The sequence below is a fragment of the Synchiropus splendidus genome, chromosome 9 (genome assembly GCF_027744825.2).
Source record: "Synchiropus splendidus isolate RoL2022-P1 chromosome 9, RoL_Sspl_1.0, whole genome shotgun sequence".
Classification (NCBI taxonomy): Eukaryota; Metazoa; Chordata; class Actinopteri; order Syngnathiformes; family Callionymidae; genus Synchiropus; species Synchiropus splendidus.
The window spans coordinates 14,585,289-14,604,064 of NC_071342.1; the positions used below are offsets into that span (position 1 = coordinate 14,585,289).

At 44.0% G+C, this 18,776-nt stretch overlaps 1 protein-coding gene across 1 annotated transcript in view; it reads right to left on the reverse strand.

Annotated features, from left to right (window-relative positions):
• LOC128765130 (leucine zipper putative tumor suppressor 2 homolog) overlaps positions 1-18,424 on the reverse strand; it is a 34,924-nt gene extending 16,500 nt beyond the window's left edge. Inside the window, exons 1-2 of the mRNA XM_053875590.1 lie at positions 18,233-18,424; positions 5,840-5,928 (exon numbers count right to left, since the gene is read on the reverse strand). The gene's annotated coding sequence lies outside the window, so the exon portion shown is untranslated. The remainder of the gene's footprint in view (positions 1-5,839; positions 5,929-18,232) is intronic.
• Between the last annotated feature and the right edge of the window lie 352 nt (positions 18,425-18,776).

Consider the following 18,776-nt stretch of genomic DNA (forward strand, 5'->3'; position numbering starts at 1 on the left):
TACAATAAGGAGCACAACGTGGATTTCTCAATACAACAATTGCATACATTTCAGATGCTGCTGTCAACTTTGTGTATTTCAGATGAGGCAAAAACAATCTACTGAATAATGACGTCATAGTTCACCCTTGAATGTAAAGCACAAGTAGCGTGGAGAATAACCACAGCTCGCTTGTTGGTATGACCAGTACACACACTCAACAATGTGACAGTGAGGTGCAACATAACAAGCCTGGCACTTCAGAGAACACCTCAAACTTTTTCGTCACAGAATACTTATGGTCCGATACATTAAAGCTCAGTTATTCCTGAATAACACAAGAGTACATTGATCTTGAAGTGACCATCCCACCTCTGATACCATTCGTGTTGAGTTTGAATCCCGCTCTTTGTGGGGAAAACCTGCATCTAAACCTCACATTAAACAGGCTGAGCATGTTCACATTACAGACTCAGAACTGAGGCAGTCACACAAAATCATGAGTCAACAAGACATGAAAGTGACCTGCAGTCATGACACACGTTTACCTCATTTGTTATGTTCAGTGGGAATGAGGTAACCACCTTGTCAGTCCGTGACTACTCCTGATCCCTCAAGCGAAACTTTACGTCAGCCTTTACATCCCCACACCTGCCCATTTATGGATGTTTTTATGATTATGGAGAGAAACATCAGGCGCGCTCCACTTCAAAATCCAGCCTGGGTAATTACAGTCTTCTCTCAGCGTGTCCCTCGACGTGACACTACAACAGGCGGAAACGAGTGGACCTTCTTGAAACAGTAAACACATGTGCTGACACACCACTTTTTTAGGGGGGGGGGCATAACAAACTTGATGAGAAACTACAATAACAACCCCGGGGCACATGAGGAATCATGTAATTACACGCATGGGGACGTCAGGAGGAAAACAAAAGCGAGTTGTTGCTTTGTCATCAAAATGAAACTTATTTTTGGGCATTTCTTTACTCTTTAAAGACTAATCGTCTGCCCTTGTGCACTTCTTTAATCTCTGGTAGATGTGTGTGAGTGGAGGCATATTGAATAACACCCCCCCACCCCACGCTCTCCTTCCTTCTCGAGGCCAACTGTCCGGAGGGGTGCAGCTTTTCAGGCTGGAATTTCAAATCAATACACAGGCAGTGTGTGTCGACTGTGAAGTTGCAAGCAGTGGCCAGAGACTTGTCGAAAACACCACCAAAATGACACAAACCTTGAATCGAATTATCAACATCAGCACTAATTTTACAACAGCGTCATGAAGAATCCTGTTTGTTCTCATTTCACACACTTTCTAACACACGCACACACCTTCATTCAGTGACCTTCCAGGCAAGTGACACCCCATGAGTGCTCTCCCACTCACCCAAGGTGCTGGTGCACACGGTTTCCACAGGCAGATTATTCAAGTATTGTGTTCATCCAAATGAGGCCACACGGAAATTCAAGACATGCAGTCATTTCATTATGCTCCCATCCACTCACCCAATTTGGAGCTCTTCATCTTTGCCTCCACTTTCCACTTATAGGGGGAGAATCACTTTTGTGTGCAAGTCCTGGAGAGACTTCCTGTCGCTCCCTTCTTTTCCCGCCGCTTACTTCTTTGTCAGAACATTCCAGCCCCACGTTGTCTCCTCCACACGGCTCCAGTGCTTCATATCGCAGCACTTTCCTTATTTTTCAGCCACTCTCTCCCTCAAAGCTTCGCTCCACTGTTCCTCTTCTCAGCTTTCCTTCCCTGCTGTCTGCTCTAGCACCGCCTTCCCTCCTCCTTCTCCCTCCCCGTGCTCACTTTTGTCTAACAGCCCCCCCCCCCTTCTTTCCAGAGTTTTCAATACCCCCACCCCTCCTGTTCTCCATGTGCCTCTTCACACACCTTCTTCACCACTTCCTCTGCATCTTCACCACCCTGCCGTGATTTACATGGATTCTGGTGCTCAATAGTAAGAGATGAGAAAACTCCCAGCAGTCGTGTACCGTGGTTAAATAACATCGCCGCCGTGCGATCAGCAAACCAGATCAATGTCATCAGGAGCTGCAGACGCGGCGGATGGACGGAGGGATTGAACGAGCGGGTCAATTAATACAGATGGGCCAAATTACATAACCGGCTCGGCTTTCTCTCTCTGCACCCCGTCACCGCTCGAGTGAAGTGCTAAAGTCTCCACAACAGACTCCAATGGTCTGGTTATATTCACTGTGTTGCAGTACCAATGATACAAATACCTTCAGTTTCTTCACACCAAGCGTTGTCTAAGTCTCAGGTGCATTCAAGACTCATCGCAACAACCTGGTTTCTGTTTTCAACAGCTTTTCCCCTCTTAAAACTATACAACAGAAATAAAACATTGTTATTATGTTATGGCTTATCACTGTTTGAATTGAACTTGCCTTTAATAGCTTCACAAAATATCAGTTATGTTTGTCTTCTAACAAGTTGATCGACTGGCGAGCAGAGCTGGCGTTGGCATCCTCAGCCAAACGGCCTGCACAGCCTTTCCATTTGGCCCGCAATGTTTGTGCAGTACTGCCGCCAATATTACAGGGGGCAACAGCGAGCAAAGGCTACCAGGAAGCAGATCAATGAAAACATATTTATGCAGTATCTAAATAAAAAAATGTCAGCAAAAGTACTACAAGATATTCATCTGTTAATTAAAACTATATTTAGATGAATTAAAAATATCTGTATTTACATTCAACTTAAAGATGCTGTGAAACTGAAACACCTCCATCTCAAATTTACACGCACTCACAACAGAATTTCACAAACCTAAATTTGGAATATTACAACAGTGTTTTGGGTCACAAAAAATAAACACAGGAAACACTTCTTAAAAAGAAGTGAAGTCACTCCTTACCACCGGTACTTTCCTTCCCTTATCATCCAAGACTGACAGTACAGGCCTCCATGTTGTGTCAAGGCTTTGTGTCGCTACAAAACTATTTTGTAGCCACAGGTTCCGTATGCGCACCATTACACATCAAGGTTTCCACCTACATTCAAAACCAGGTAGAAAAAGACGCATGTAGTACCAGTAAAATTGCTCTCGACAGCTCCGATCGCAGACTGTAGATACATAAATTTGGCTTTATTCCCTCCCGTTATAAGTAAATAGGACAAACCGCTACACACTGTTTTGATAAACTGCTACAATTGTTTTTAGCGTGAGTTACATATACAGTGGTACCTCGGATGTCTACCACAATCCGAAGCGATTTGTTGGAAATCAGAATCGACTTTTCCCATTACAATGAATGGAAAAAGAAATAATGCGTTCCAAGCCTTAAAATAGTCTTTTGTAGGAGTGAATGTAGAGTGTCTGCTGCAGGTGCGCTGTTCCTCTATGTGTGTGGCCGCTGCATGTGGGAGGGGTTGCCGAGTGAGTGACGTCTCTCCAGAAGTGAAGAGGTGCCCGGTGCGTGTCCAGCTCTGAATGTAATAATAACAAAGTGCATCGTGGGTCAGCTGATCGGTCCACACACGTTATGTTTTTCCGGCTTTTTTGGGGGGCGTTCGAGTTCTGGATTTTCGTTCGAAATCAGAAGCAAAAAAATCTCGAAATTTTTGTTCAAACTCCGATTTGTTCGAAGTCCGGGACATTCGAAAACCGAGGTACCACTGTAAATTTAATTCAAAATGCTACATTGAAAAGTGAATATTTTGTTTCCTGTCATACATAAATAGATGGATATTTTAGGCATAGTTCAGCTAGCCCCTACAATTCAGAGACCCAAAGCTAAAGTAGAAAAACATAGATTGTGTGATGACTGAAAAGAAGCAGACGATGACCTCCTGAGCCCAGGTCACTTCCTAATTAGAATTATTCATCCCTCAGTGATTCACCGCACTATCATGTGATCATGAGCAGGAAGAAGACGCTCGGCAGCGACACGCAAACAGCCTTTTCTGCCACAGTGCTCAACTAATTGTGTGTTAACACCAGCACACTCATGCCCAGTGTAGGGGGGAGGGGTCATGCACCGTACACTATTATTAGATTTGTTTTATAAAGTAGCGGGATGAACATTTGACTAAAGTGACATGACTCAGAGCGCCGTCTTGCTCGCCATGGCAGCACAGGACAAAGGGTTTGTGTGTCAAGTGTGTGTTTTCATGGTGCGTCCTCCCTGTGCGTCACCGCTTTAACAAATAAAGACAAGGCTCTCCTCGGACTTGGCATTTTGCCGCCCCGAACACACAACCCTCCTCCTCAAAATGGAAATAACATAAGAAAGCTTTTTCAGTTTGGAGTGTGAGTGGGTGTGTGAGTCATCAGCAGCGGCTATTAAAGGATTCCAACAGGTAACAACCCGGAAAAAACAAAGAGCTTCCAACCATGCAAGTTATTCGGTAAACATTTCTGCAGACCAAAGAAACTGTGATGCACTTGAGACTCTGAAAGCTCCATTGAAGGTTTAGCTTGAATTTGGAGCGCTAACATTCGTGCTTCAAAATGCACCCAGTATTGATTCTTGTGGACACTGTGTCCTTGTTGGTGAAAGTGGCCTTGGGTGTTTGGGGGTCGGTGATTGAAGGAAGGGGACAGCTGAGCGGGACGGGAGGAAAGAAGAGAAGACAGAAGGTTCGTAACAGAGATGGTGCAAAGCGGAAATCAGCTGCTTCTGTGTGGAGTGTCGATTACTATCAGCCTGTGTGAGTCGGCAAAATGCCCTTCATCACTAACAACAACAGAAGCGGCCATGTGTTGGACTTATTTCCCATAAGGATCACGAATGGGACACAAAATGAAGGGGAACAATCATCAGAATGTCAGTAAATATTGGGTGAAATCATGACCGTTAGAGATGTTATTCTGTAATAATATTTATCATGGAGAGGGAGCCTTGACTTATGAGTTTATAATATTATCATATATTATGATATTATGCACAAGGTATGAGATACACATTTCTCAAATGTCACAAGCAAATTTAACTGTGCTGTATATACTGTAATTACAATGCAATAACCAGAAGGTGAGTTGTGTATAAACGTATTGAAAAATCTTCATCTTCTTCAAAAATGGAGTATATACAGAAAGAAGTTCAGATATTATGGAAGATCGTGTGGCGTTCAAAATTATTAATTCTGATCACAGAAACATAAAAAATATATAAATATGATATATGTATTATATATAATATAATATATATTAATATGAACTTGATATAAACTTATTTATAATATTCAACCGCCAAAAAAAAGCAAATGAAAGTTACCATCGTGAATCAATTAATGCTTTTATCACTATAAAAACAGAACAAAATAATTCCCGAGATTTGGACAAAGTCAGATGAAGCACTTACTGGTTCATTCTGACATAATTTCAAGTACACTGTTAGTATCAAATTGAACTACCTGGTTAATATCTATAAGTAATGTGAGTCAGCAAATTTGTTTACATAAAGTAGTGTTTTAAAACTTTAACAACTTTAAAAGTTGGCAGCAAAAAATATGACGTTGCCGCAGGCAAAAGCACCTTCACTGCCATGCTGTTGTCACTGAGTCTTCAAATGTAACAACCTCGACCCGAATACCTGATCTCCTGACCCCAAACCACCCCCCTCAGTGTCACACACTCCACCCGCCTTCAGTCCTCAAAAGCCAAGCCTGACTGGACACTTCAAAGGCTGAGGCCAAGACCCCCATCTCCATAAATGTGTCTTGAGAGTGTGTTTGTGTGACGAAGTGACTCCGAACTGGGCCGCCATCAGTCAGAGTGCTGATCAATGTCTAGTTACTCCAAAGAGAGGCAGGGAATAGTAAGAGGGCAGGAGTGAAAGTCTGAGTCGGCATCAGGAGCAAGGTTTGATGTGGGAGGGTTCAAACATTTACCTCAGCGTGAGTCTCCTCCTGGAGGTCTGGGGGTGACAGGGTGAAGACGGACAGTTCTCATCCCAAGACTTTCATCCAGACGTACCGACCTGGAGGGAGGAAAAAATACAGTCAAGATTCCATTTTGAGGTGAGAATAGGTTCACAACAAAAACAGTATTCAGGGGAAGTTGACTCTGATGTCTCAGTGCAGAGCAAGGCCGGAGCAAGAAAGATGTGGCGCCCTCTTGTGGAAATCCCAAACTCACCCTCACAAAACTAGCTTCTCAACTAAGTTGAGAAGTGCTGTGTTGTTAAAATAATGGCACAATTTCCATCTTAGTTGTATATAGCCATGATCTTTATCATTGCCCCTGAAAAACCACCTTCACTTTTTCCGTCCTGGATGGACTTCCTATCTGCCCATCTCACCTTTCTTTGTCTCCGTTTCCGACTCGCAACCTTCCGACTCCCACACCAGGAGCGATGAGGTAATCAGCCGGCTCATTACAGTGTGATAAGCCATGCGATAACATTATCGATTCTGGCTTCATGTCCCAGTGCAGGGGTCACAGTCCCCAGCTGCCAGGCTCTCCTGACAGCCAGAAGCTGGCCGGACACAGATGGCCACAGTGAAGGATCTGAGCGCTCAACTAAGGTTTGATCGGTGTCAAATCACCCACAAGTATGTCCACTAATTTTTTCGATGAGTCAAGTAATCGCCATTACCAATGTTTGGACTGCATTTTGAATGTCTGTTTAACCTACAGTTACTTGTTTGATAATAAGTATATATATATATATATATATATATATATATATATATATATATATATATATATATATATATATATATATATATATATATATATATATATATATACACATATGGAAATAATGACACATGAGAAGCATGAAGCACAAAACAGTCGACAGAGAGCTCCAGTTCTTTAAAACTGAGGTCATTGTTGGTCCTTGAGAAGAATTTAAAATCATCACTTTACAAGTCTATAAAAACATTCATATATTCATATAAAATATCTGATGAACATCCACAGCAAAAGGTCTTATTTGAATAATAATCTAAAACGATGTGTTCAGTGTAGCTCCCTAGTTCAGTTCTGGTTATTATTAGGGGGAGGAGAGAGACACTTCACTGCATCTAACTGACATGCTAACTGTTAGCTCGACAGTGTGTGGCGTCACAGACCAAACACGGAACACTCTTTCATCATTCTACCATGGTGTCGAAGGGGTTTGCTCATCCTTGAGACGCGTTATCATAGCAAACAAAACGCAGCAACACTTTTGAACGCTACGACCCGTCGCCGCTCAAACTCCTCGGTGACTGTGACTGAGGCGGTCAGACGGAGGTGGTGACACAGAGCCAGGGGCGCGCAGCGACTGAAGCCAGTTGGAGTCGGACCTCAGTCAGGAACCAATGAAAGGAACAGACATTAACATATCTTAATGATTCCAGAGAATGTGATAATTTCTCTCTGCTTCATTATGCAAATAATCGACGCACAGATTTTGACGTCGACAAATTTTTGTTGTCGACGTTATCGATGACACCAACTCATCGTTGCAGCCCTAATACCAATCATTCTCAAATGCCACGCAGAAATATCAACCTTAAAAAAATAAAGACACTATTTGGAACTAGTGTTTTCATAGAAATGATCAGAGAGTGAGGTTCACAGTTGCTGACTATTTACTTATACAAGCAGTCCAGTTGACTACAAATGTATCATGTTTGCAGATGATATCGTAGTAGGGTCACTTAAAAAATGACATTTTAAAATTAAAATCCAACTTCCTATTTTTGTTATTTGTTCACAAGCCTTCAGTTTGGCGTGTTTTAGTGGGTTGAATAGAAGGTGTGCTGGAAAATAAATGCAGTTGAAATCGAGCAACTAAACTTTTCCCTCTATTCTGCAGCTCAAATAAATAATAGTGCGGGACCTACAGGATAATAGGTCATAATGTTTTGGCCGGTCGGTGTGGGTGCCCAGGAGATAGCCGCCCAGCTTGTCGGGCTGATGTGAACCCACGAGTGCAGATTAAGAGCGGAAATCTTTTAGCTAGATTAGACAGCGCTGGCAGCATATGTTCGCACTGTAGGAGTCTGCACTTAATGTGAGAGTAATGACACAACGATTCAGAGTTTCACTCTCGCTGCCGCATTAACTTCCACTGAGGTCGTCCGCAAGGTCACGCTGAAAGTTCGTCGGGTCTTCTCGGGTCCACTTGCAATCACAGTGACGCCGACGTTGCCGTACATGGGTTATTTCAGGAGCGGAGCGTGTCTGTGAGCTTCACTGCCCTGTCCTAGTGAGGCAGGAGGAGCACCAGCCTGCCTTTTAAACTAAACAAGTCTCTCCCAAGGTGACTGTGATGGACTGAAGCACGACTTTAAAGGGGCAACCATCTCCCAGAAGAACAGCCGAAGAATCTACCTCACTTTAAACACTCTCCATTAAACCGTAATAGCCGCATCAACGATGCACAGTATGAGGCTTTCAACCCCTTAAAGGTCACTTTCAATTTAAAAATAAAGAAATAAATACAACTCTCTCACTGAGACGATCCTGAGCCGGCCATGAGTTATGACAGAAGCTATGAGACACCCGAGCATCTTTTACTGTCAACAATATTGCGCTGAAGTTGTTGGCCAGACTCCTGACAGAAAAATGCTTTTCAATTTCAAACAATGAAATCAGCTTTACCAATAAAACAGATCAAAGCCGCTGCAGCGTCTCTCTCAAACTGACAGCCTGCAGTTTTAGCGCACGTCACTCTCCCACAGTCGACACGTCAGCAGCAAACAACTCTGAAAATCACTGGGAATAATGAAACACCTCTCCAATACGGTGGTGTAAGGAATCGGCACCCGTCATGAAACCCTCTTGTACGGCACTTGGGCTGCTGTCTCTGTCACTTTTCCAGGAAAATGAAAGCTGCTTTGTTGCCATAATATGCCCCGTGTGATGCTTGGCCCACTTACCAGTCTGCCTTCATTGTGTAAGCACGCATACATAAAACATGATTTGCTGCTTCAATTTCTGACTTTTATTCAGCCGGGATTTAGCGACAGACAACAGCAGAGGCATGTAACGCAGATCTGAGCAAAACCTGCGACCCTGCGTGTCTTCTTCCTGAGACAGAGAGAGAGAGAGCGAGGGAGAGGGAGGTAGAGAGCGATGAGCTGGCAACATCACAGAGATCTCGGTTTAATCACTGACCTCCAGACTCACAGGCGAAGACACATGGCCATGATTAATGGTGGGCATTCATCTAACAGGTCACCACAGAAACAATGGGAAGAGAGTTTGACCGTGCGTGTCTGATCGATCCACTTTCTGATGGATTAAACCACAGTGCCGTAAACTTTAAATGCCAAGCATGGCCACTAGAGGGCAGCATGTTTAGTTCTTCACAGAACTTGACTCTCCAAACTTAGCACTGACAATCCCTGTCTTTCCAGCTTATATCCGTCCCTTAAAAACAACCGTCCTGTCCTCTGTTGTTTGTCTAAGCAGATGTCGTGCAGCAAAGTGCCCAGATAAGAAGACATGGCCAGGCTGTAGTCACCGATCTTAAAGGCAGATGGTGGTAAGTGAGAGGAAAATGCATTCAACACAAGCCAGTTCCTGTGAGTTGGCATTTCAAAGTCTTTAGTTTTGTTTGACAGTTGTACTTAAATTGTAATTCAGATGCATTTCTGATCTCAGGGGAGCAAAAGTTGGTTGAACAGGAACACAGCAATTCAAAATCCAATGGTCACCTTTACTCAACAATATGAAGTACTTAGTCAGACAGCATTGACAGATAAAGAAATGAAGTTGTGACTAAAGTTAGCTCACACCATCTGCTTAGTTTGCATCATAAATGTTTTCATTGATGTTGCGTATTATATACTCGACCTTTATGTAACTTAGCACATGACATGTCCAAAGAAATGACTGCAACTAGCTGCTTCTTCATGCATTAATATTCAACAGTCCCTTTATTGTTTGGCATACATGAATGAAACTTGAGTGAACAAGAAGAACTTGATAATAGATACTCACAAAACAATCATAACAATTAATTACTACTACTACTACTACTACTAATAATAATAATAATAATAATAACAATGAAACTTTTGACAAACTGGAAAAAAATATTAAAATATATTAATAATTCAAAATAAATCAGATTCGCTGAGTAGGAAATGTTTCCTGCTCAGATTCTGATATTCCCTTCAATTGGGTGAACAAATTTTGCTCAACCTGAATTCTTAACACATTTCTTAAATTGTGAAGTTTTTATAAGGCAATCTTAATCTTGAAATAAGAAAAGGAATCTAGTTCTTCTTCTGGGATTTCATGCTAAGTCTTATTGCTGCCTGTTCTAAGCATATAATGTTCTACAATATAGGTCAAATCTTGTTCAGAAAGAGGAAGGTTTATTGAAGATTTTTTTAGATTTTTTTGCATTACTTTAAATTTTACCACAAAAAAACGTAATCTTACTTCCTGTCCTGAAGAGAGCAGCATCTGCAGTCTAGTGCTGGTACAGTGGAAGCACATGTGCGTGTCATGAATGCTCACGTTTGTGTGAAGTCATGAATGTTTCTGTGTGCGTGTCCCCATTAAGTTATTGGTGCTGTGGGAGACAGGAGCAGAAACAAGGTCCTGACTGTTCTGTGGATCACTCGTACAGGAGCTGTACAGTCCAAACAGCTTACAGTTGCTGTAACGGTTCCCACAACGGGCAATTTCAGAATTTTTACCATAAAATATACACAGTCAACGGCTGGAGGGGATCAAAGATTTGATCATATGTGACAAAACGTGGCAGATTTTGTAGTAAAAAGTCTGCAGGCGAGAGACGGTGCTTCACGTTTGGTGGAGGAAAGGATGATTACTGCGGCTCCTGTACAGCTGAGGTTTTACAAGTTCGTGAGACAATGCCTGAAGGTCGGCATGTGTGACACAAGGAAGCACATGGATGTTCTGCAGCGCAGACCAGCAGGGATCTACTATAAATAGATGATTTCATCTCGCCCCAACATCCCCCTCCCCCCAATTTCCCTTCTTATTCCATCGTCACCGCCAACAGCTTGTTTCCCCCTCAACTGCTTCATCATTTCAATTTCTGAGTTTGCCAGAAACAAAAGAAAGTCAAGTTGAAAAATCATAGAGCTGAGCATGGTTACGTAAGGCAGGCTAATCCCCTCCCCACGCTGCAGCGTAAACGTGTGTGCCCTCATTTCTTCCACTGCCCCTCCAAACTCTCCACATCGGCCCCCTTTGATCTCCGACTGCAAACCTGAGTCAAAGCTGGTTTGCTGACGGCGAGCAGAAAATTTCGGATCCAGCAAACCCGCCGTTAAATGATTGATCACGTGACGCCACAAGATTGTCGGCGCCCCTGCTTCTTTACCATCACATCAGCGAGGAGATCTCTGTTATATAACACGGCCGGTGAGAAAGACGCAAGGACATGTCCACCTCCTGCAAAGCTGACCACATTCATAAAGCACCATGTGTTACTTGTTTATCTTCTCTTGCGCAATAGTTGACGTTTAATAGGCAACTGGTGTTGTTCCCTCCAAGTATTCTGTCTCCGCATCCATCGGTTACCTCACCATGGAGTAGCTCTACCTCCTGAGAGCACTGAGTTCAAGCTCTTCCTTGCCTCAGGACACTCGACGGACCACAATAGTCTTAGCAGCACAACAAAATGGTTAGCTTCTTAACAAGTTCATTTAAATGATCTATGTGCAAACAGCAACAGCTTAACCATGAGCAGATTAAAGTTAAACCTGCCGGCCAGTCTGACCGCTTGTCTCCCTGTCCTCATAAGGCTCCCAGTCACCCAAACACGCTAATCCTCCTGCTACGTATTCTTTGAGGGGAGAGATTATTGCACCAGCAGGGGATTAGAAACCTTACCAAAAGAAGTTTTCTGTTTAAAACAGTTTGGATAATTGTTGAATACTTTATGTAGCCAGTTCCTGGGCACAACTACAGCTAATGGAGTGGAGGAGGGACACCCTGGAAAGGCAGCAAAGTCATCACTTGTCGCTGCCACGCTCTCTTCAGATGGAGGATAATTCTGCTCCAACACTCAACTCTAGTGTAATTTCAGGACAGTTTGGGATTCGGCACCTCAAATTCTACAAGCATCTGATCAAACACCACCCGAAGAGCTGAGAGCAGTGCTGGTTTTTAAGTGTGTCGAAGAGTCTTCGCCACAATTTGCTGACAGTTGCTGGCGACATTAATATTTTGTGCTCCACAAATTAATTCAAGCCTTTTTTCCAAGTTGCTCAATCTCTAAAAAAGTTGGGATTATATCATGGAATATTTTTTTCTTCTTGTCTTCTCATTCAAGTTTCCAATCAGTAAACATAACGTCCACCACAGTTACTAAATCAACGACGGTCCTCCAGTCGAGGTTTTTCCCAGCAACAGTGGTCACATTTGAGCCAGAATATGATGTTGCATATTGGATGCATCAACAGACACAGACTATATGTAAAGGAGATATTATTTTTTTCAGGCTGTTACATATGTTTTAGACCAGTGGTTTTTAACCATAGGGCTGGGGCCCATAGTTGGGCCATGAGCGCCTCCTAGAAGGCTGCTAAAAGGTTTTTTTGTTTTACACTTATGGGCCGTGAGGGCTGCGAGACGCTCAGTTTTAATACATTAGCCATCTGCAAATCTGTGATAGTTAAAAAATATGTTCTTCAAAATAAAAAAAAAAAGATAAAGAAGGTGATGCTACCCCCCCAGCATTTTTATTGTATTTATTTTTATTAAGGATTTTATTCAGTTTTTCCAATTTTCTCAACAGTTTGCATCAAGTGTATTCTTTTTCCCTTTTTTTATTTAGCAAATTTGATGAATATGACTTGCACCTGGTTCTGCTGCCGGTTGGACTTTTCAATGACAAATATATTTGCAATAATCATGTGGTTTCATTTCACAAGGCTTTGGTTTCTTTACGTAAGTGTAAGTAGATAAAATATGATTGATGATCACAAATGAAGTCAAGAGTAATGAATCAGTTCTATTACTAGAATGGGCCTCGGGTCCATTTGTTCTGGGGAAGGTGGGCCTGTTTTAGACAACATACGTTGATAGAGCTACTTTTCCTCCCGCAGTTTTACTTGACTTTACTTCATTTCTCCTGGGCAAATATGTAGTTCCACAGACAAGTTGAAGTACATGCAGTTTTCCTGGCTACACTTGCAAAGTAGCTTCACCATCACCGGCCTTATGTACGGATAGTCCAATATTTCAGGCACAAAGAAGCATTTTGTTTACAGTGGCAAGGCGCACTGAAAGTAACAACTCTGCTAATCTGCACACCAACAGGTGAGTATTTCGTAGTTCAAATTTACTACAATAAATGCTCAATTTTAAGAGCGTTTGAAGTCCCACTCTTTTATTTATCAGAAGAATAATATCATATACATCAACAATAATAAAGAAATATTTTGAAATCTCTCAGCGTTACCCTCAATGCCGAGTTGACACCAAGAAAAAAAAGTATTTATTCCCATGAGTACTTGTGTATTGAGCACCACGAGTGGAGAAACTCCTGACAGACCATCCATCACTTGTCAGACCCCGGGCCATAGAGACCCACATGCATCCAAAAACAAACAGCCGGACTCCAGTTTCCCATACTAATCTCTCCAGTGTGTTGCGACAGAAGACAGACCGGCCCCCTCCCTCCCCATCATCTGATGGAGGTCCCTGGTACCAACGACGCCCTTTAATCCCCCTCCACCTCTCCAATCCTCCTGCTCAGACGGGACGCTCCACTGAACCTTGACCCACTTCTGTCTCCCCGAAAGTAGCTTCACTCTGACCCCCAACATGGATATCGCAAGCATATTTGGACAATAAGGCTTTTCAATGTTGTACCACAGCGGGACGCTGCAGGACGCCTGCTTGTGAATCAATCACACTGGAGCCATTGTTGCTTACAGTAGGTTTGAATTCAGAATTGAGTGAGTTATGTAACCATCCTGAGTTCTGACCTCGCCCAGGAAATAATGCTCCATGGTAAACATTTTTATTAGGGCTGAAAGAACACTGACTCCACGCTCGTTCTCAAGCGACCCTGGCAGCGCCATCTTTCTTTCCAATAGCGGGCTGGAGACGAGTTTTGAGAATACACACACGTGACGGTGAGAGGGAGGAGGTTTGGACCGGAGCGGAGGGTGGTGGGAGTTAAGTTACAAACACAACTGGGCCAGAATCCCAGAGGTTCCTGGAGGATTTCTGGGAACCTTTGGGCCGGACATGTGTGCATGCCAGAGAGAAGTGAGGGGAGAAAAAGCACCAGCAGAGGAGGGGGTGGACATCTGTCGCCCATTACTTTTTTTTTTATCAGCCCAAGATGAGAGAAATACAGAGAGGTTTGGGATACAAACTTCCCATGTTTGAAAGGTCCCAGCTCTCTAAAGTCGAGCTGGACACGGTTTATACAGCCAGTCAGCTGATGCAAGAGGGTGGAGTGGGGTCATCTGGCAGGCGCATCATCAGGAACAGACACTTTTCTGCATCACAAACACATAAATCACAGCCACTGAATTCTGCTGAGAAAGGAAGAAATCAGCGAAAAGAGCAGGGGAAAACACAGCCACAACATCAGGAGACCATTTCTATTCACAAGTAAATAAATGATTTGCTTCCTGTCGTGGCACAAATCAGATTTCCAATACACCAATAAACAAGACGCAGCTTAATCAATGGCGCTCGCAGCACAGTCAGTCGTGTCAACCCTCAAAAATAACACCTCAGAGATACTGGCTTTTTCCAGCGCTGCTTAAACACAGCAGTAAAAGAGCAATAAAGTGTCTTAATTGTTGCAGCTTCCAGGCTCGCACCTACTAAAACGGCTCAAACAATTAACCCTCCGTGGTGGACCCAATTCTTGGGCCATCCATCACCCTTGCATGTGCGCTGCGTGCGTGTGGTCCGCTGACTCAGCAGCGGCCGTTTCATTCCTTGTCCATCCATCTGCAGTTGTGACGGTGGAAGTGGGCGATTAATGGAAGGGTGCTTTATATTGATCGGCTTTGTCTCTAGCATGTTCCTACACGGCAGAAAGTTGAACCACGCCGGCGCCCGACCAGGCCGCCACACCGCGACTGACCCGCCGCTGGGCGACTTCAGACCACTCTGCATTGATTCCACCTCTTGAGCTTTTAGGGCCCATATCATCCTCCGATCAGACTTCCACTGCACTCTGACGGACATGCCATTGAGCACCGAGCCGTTTCTTTTACTGGTCAGTGCGGGACAGATTACAGGCTCCGGCACTCTTTTAAGTCTGGAAACGTCAGCGGAAGCTAATGACTGGCTGAGAGTGACTCCGTCCTCATGATGACATGTCATCCCGCCACGTTTTCTGAGACACACCTCAGTCCCTGTTTCACTGTTGCTCAGGAGAAAAACCTTCAGTTCCAAGATTAATCCACGGCACGTGTTACGATATCAACTCATCTGAATCAACCGCTTGAATCATTTGTAATCTTGGCTGTGAGTGTATTAGGCATACGATACATATCCTGGGAGTGATGAGCCACATGCTACAAATATGTAGGTGTGGCAGACAAGGCTCACCTGAACAGCCAGTCACCTGACTTTGTGGCAGTATAGCAGCTAAAGCACATCCCTGTGTGTCACAAGCGGAAGCTTTGTAGAAAGAACAAAAAGACAGTCAGTGTGACCCGATTCAGGCTAAAAACCCGATAAATATCAATGCAGTCCCAGAAAAAAACTGAAGGGATACAAAGCTTTACATCTTGAATGTTCATATCCCAATATAGATACGATATATTGTTGAGCCCTGGCAAGATAATTCAGTTTATGAATCATGGAATGTTTCGGAGTCAACGCTGCCCACACCAGGCTGCTAAATGGCTGCAATGGAATTATGTCTGGGGCTGTAACCACTCTTTAGACAGTTGCTTAGTCACTGATCCATTAGTTGACCAGTCATATGTGTAAAGATTACGCCAACCAGTTTTATTGTTGAGCAGTAAATAGTCATTTTAAAAAGAAAGAAAATATGTCAATTGTTGTTAAGTCTTCTACAGTGTTAAATGATGTTTTGAAACGGCATATTTCATTTAAAATACGGGTTGGAAGGTATGTGTCCTTTGATGTGCCCTATGAGAAATGGTGCCATGCTTTCTACGTGTCGGGTAGTGGTGGTCGTGTAGCCTCAGCTTTTTTTTATTCAATGTCTGGCACCACAGCACGTAAGCAGCCCGCCAACTCGTATGACAGTTACGGCAGCGCAGTATCCCAGCATCTCACTCTCACACAGCGTCTATTTTGAATGGCATTCGACTTACGTTCAATGGTTGGTCGGAACCGATCCCGGTCATAAGTCGGATGTTACTTGTAGTCGATTACAGTCGACTAGTCATTGACTGGATGCTAAACCTTATCATTGATCCTAACACTGATATAAGACTAAATATGGCTCACAGTCTGTTGTGTGAAACCCGTGCTATTACGCATTAAAGGCTATCTGGCACAAATGTGTGGTAAAAGCCGACAGCCGGTTACCCTCCTGCTGTTTCCTCCTCCTTGCTCCGTCTCAGCGCCCTGACAGCGAGGAAATCTCAGCGATGCTCCTGCTGCCAGACATCTGACTGAGGAGGATCGGCGGCATGGTTCTCACCATGACATCGCTGCACTGAACCCGCTCCAGCAAACAAGTGGTGCCAGAGATACTTTGAACATCAAACACCTTTCCTGGCACTGAGGCGTGATCACAGACAGACAGAAGTTTAGGCTTCCTAAGGGATTGTCTTCGACACACACCTGGAGAGGCGTCTCGAGACATCGTGAGATGGCGCTGCATTACAGCATGATGGATGAGAATGAATTAAATATGTCAACACGGCGCTCACATGCTTTTAATCACATCGCGCTCTTGTTATGCCCGTCACCGTCGCTGCAGTAAAGCGAAGTGACAACAGCTTCACCCGTCCAATCCCACGTGGCTCTAGGGGCTTCCTACCAACTGTCCCAGGTGTGGGTCAGATGACTCACCGTGTCACTCCCAGCTTGCTCTGCGCTCCATGTGGGATTTTGCTCCACTTGTTACGTAAGTGTCTTTACAACCCACGTGTGGATGTTTTCTTTATACGAGATGTTGCGATAATGAAGATGGGTATCAGCTCAGTGTGAAGAGGTGTGTGGGCGGGGAATGGCAGCAGAGGAAAGATGAAGTGACGACACAAGGAAAGCACATTGACCGTGACTTTGGTCACGGTCTCGCTCGGCGGCCTCTCATATTAAAACCTTCAGGGATGCTCAGAAGAGGCGTGTGATGAAAATGATCCCTCGGCATCACGGCCACTTCCAACACAGTGGTGCTCCTCACGCTGCCTGGTTATCTCCTGCAAACATCATGAACTAAATCCTCTTCTCTTGTCAGAGCAGATGAGGGCCCCCCCTCACCCCTTCGTCTGAGGCGTCGGATGATCTAGTCTCCCAGTGAGGTGCCGTTAAATCTGGATAATATGGTGGAACGCTACGATGCAGTGAGATAATGTTACTTTTGCGACTGCTAGCACACGGTTCGTTTGAGTTTCCACTTGACCTGCTCGATACAGCGTCGGCCCTTTTTTGACCAGGCACTTTCCTTGCGATTTGATGCTCACTTTTTAGACCAGCCACGGCTCTTTCCTGGAGCCATTTAGCTAATTAAACAGCAATTGAACAAGACACTCTGCAATGTTGGTAATACACACACACAGCAGTTTCAGGAAGGCACAGCCATGTTGACTCATATCTCAGTAAGCAGTTCATTTGACTTAAACATTTGACGGCTTTCATTCCAGTTACTGGACATGTTGAGCACATTCACTGGTGCTACAACTACAACCATCTCCAACAAGTGTTGAGTCGAACAATAACATGAGGTCAAGTACATCGATCAAGAAGCCAGAGGTGGCAGTATGTGGATGAAATATAGTAATATATATTATAATAAGAATTAAAAATCAGATCAAGATCAAGATCATATATATATAGATATATATAGATAGATAGATATAATATTAGACTTAAAAAAATGTTAAAACACGCACAAACTGCCATGAAAAAAACAATGTTGTTTTTTTCAGGGTAAATGGAACTCATTCGAAGTAAGACTATGAATTACGAACAAATCTAACTATCAACAACTAAATGATCATATACTGAACTCACAAAACGAGCCAGAATATGTCTGGCGGAATTCAAAGCTAACTCGCATTTCCTACTAGTATAATAAAAGTTATTAACAGACAAAACACAGCGGACTCTGAGAGAAAAGCGCGTTGAACAGGAGGAGTTCCCCCACGATGAAGCCACAGTTCTGGACAGCAGCGTCCACTCACCTTAAACAAGCGCTCTGTTGTGGTTCCCAACAGTATTTCCTCAAATGTCCCGGCGGTGTCTGACAGCGGCCACTCTTAGTTCGGGCAGTTCAACTTTCCTCGACGGTGTCACAATAAAGAAGTCCAGACCAGTTCTCGGGGCAGAGGTTGGTGTTTCTATCCTCGGACAGGTCCGGTTCGCAGCAGCTCACAGACCTTCTGCTGCTGCTGCTGCTGCTGCTGCTCGAGTGCGTGCTCGCCTCTCTCACCCGCGCAGCCCGGTCCGCTGCTGTCGCGGGCGGGGAGACTCCGCCGCTGCTCCTCCAGTAGCGCAACGTCAAGGCGCCACAAGAGGGTGTCGCCACGCTCAAATCCTATTGTAAAGCCACGTGCGGGTGGATGTTTTGGGGTCTTGTTTACAAGTGAGGGGCGGCTGGAAGTTAGTCATTCGTTTACTTATGTTATCAGTAAAAGTTCCCAAACTGAAGAAGACTGTTTTCACCTGGGCTCATTGCAGTTGCCTGGAGAGCCAACAGATCTGTGGACGATGCAGTGAACCAGGCCC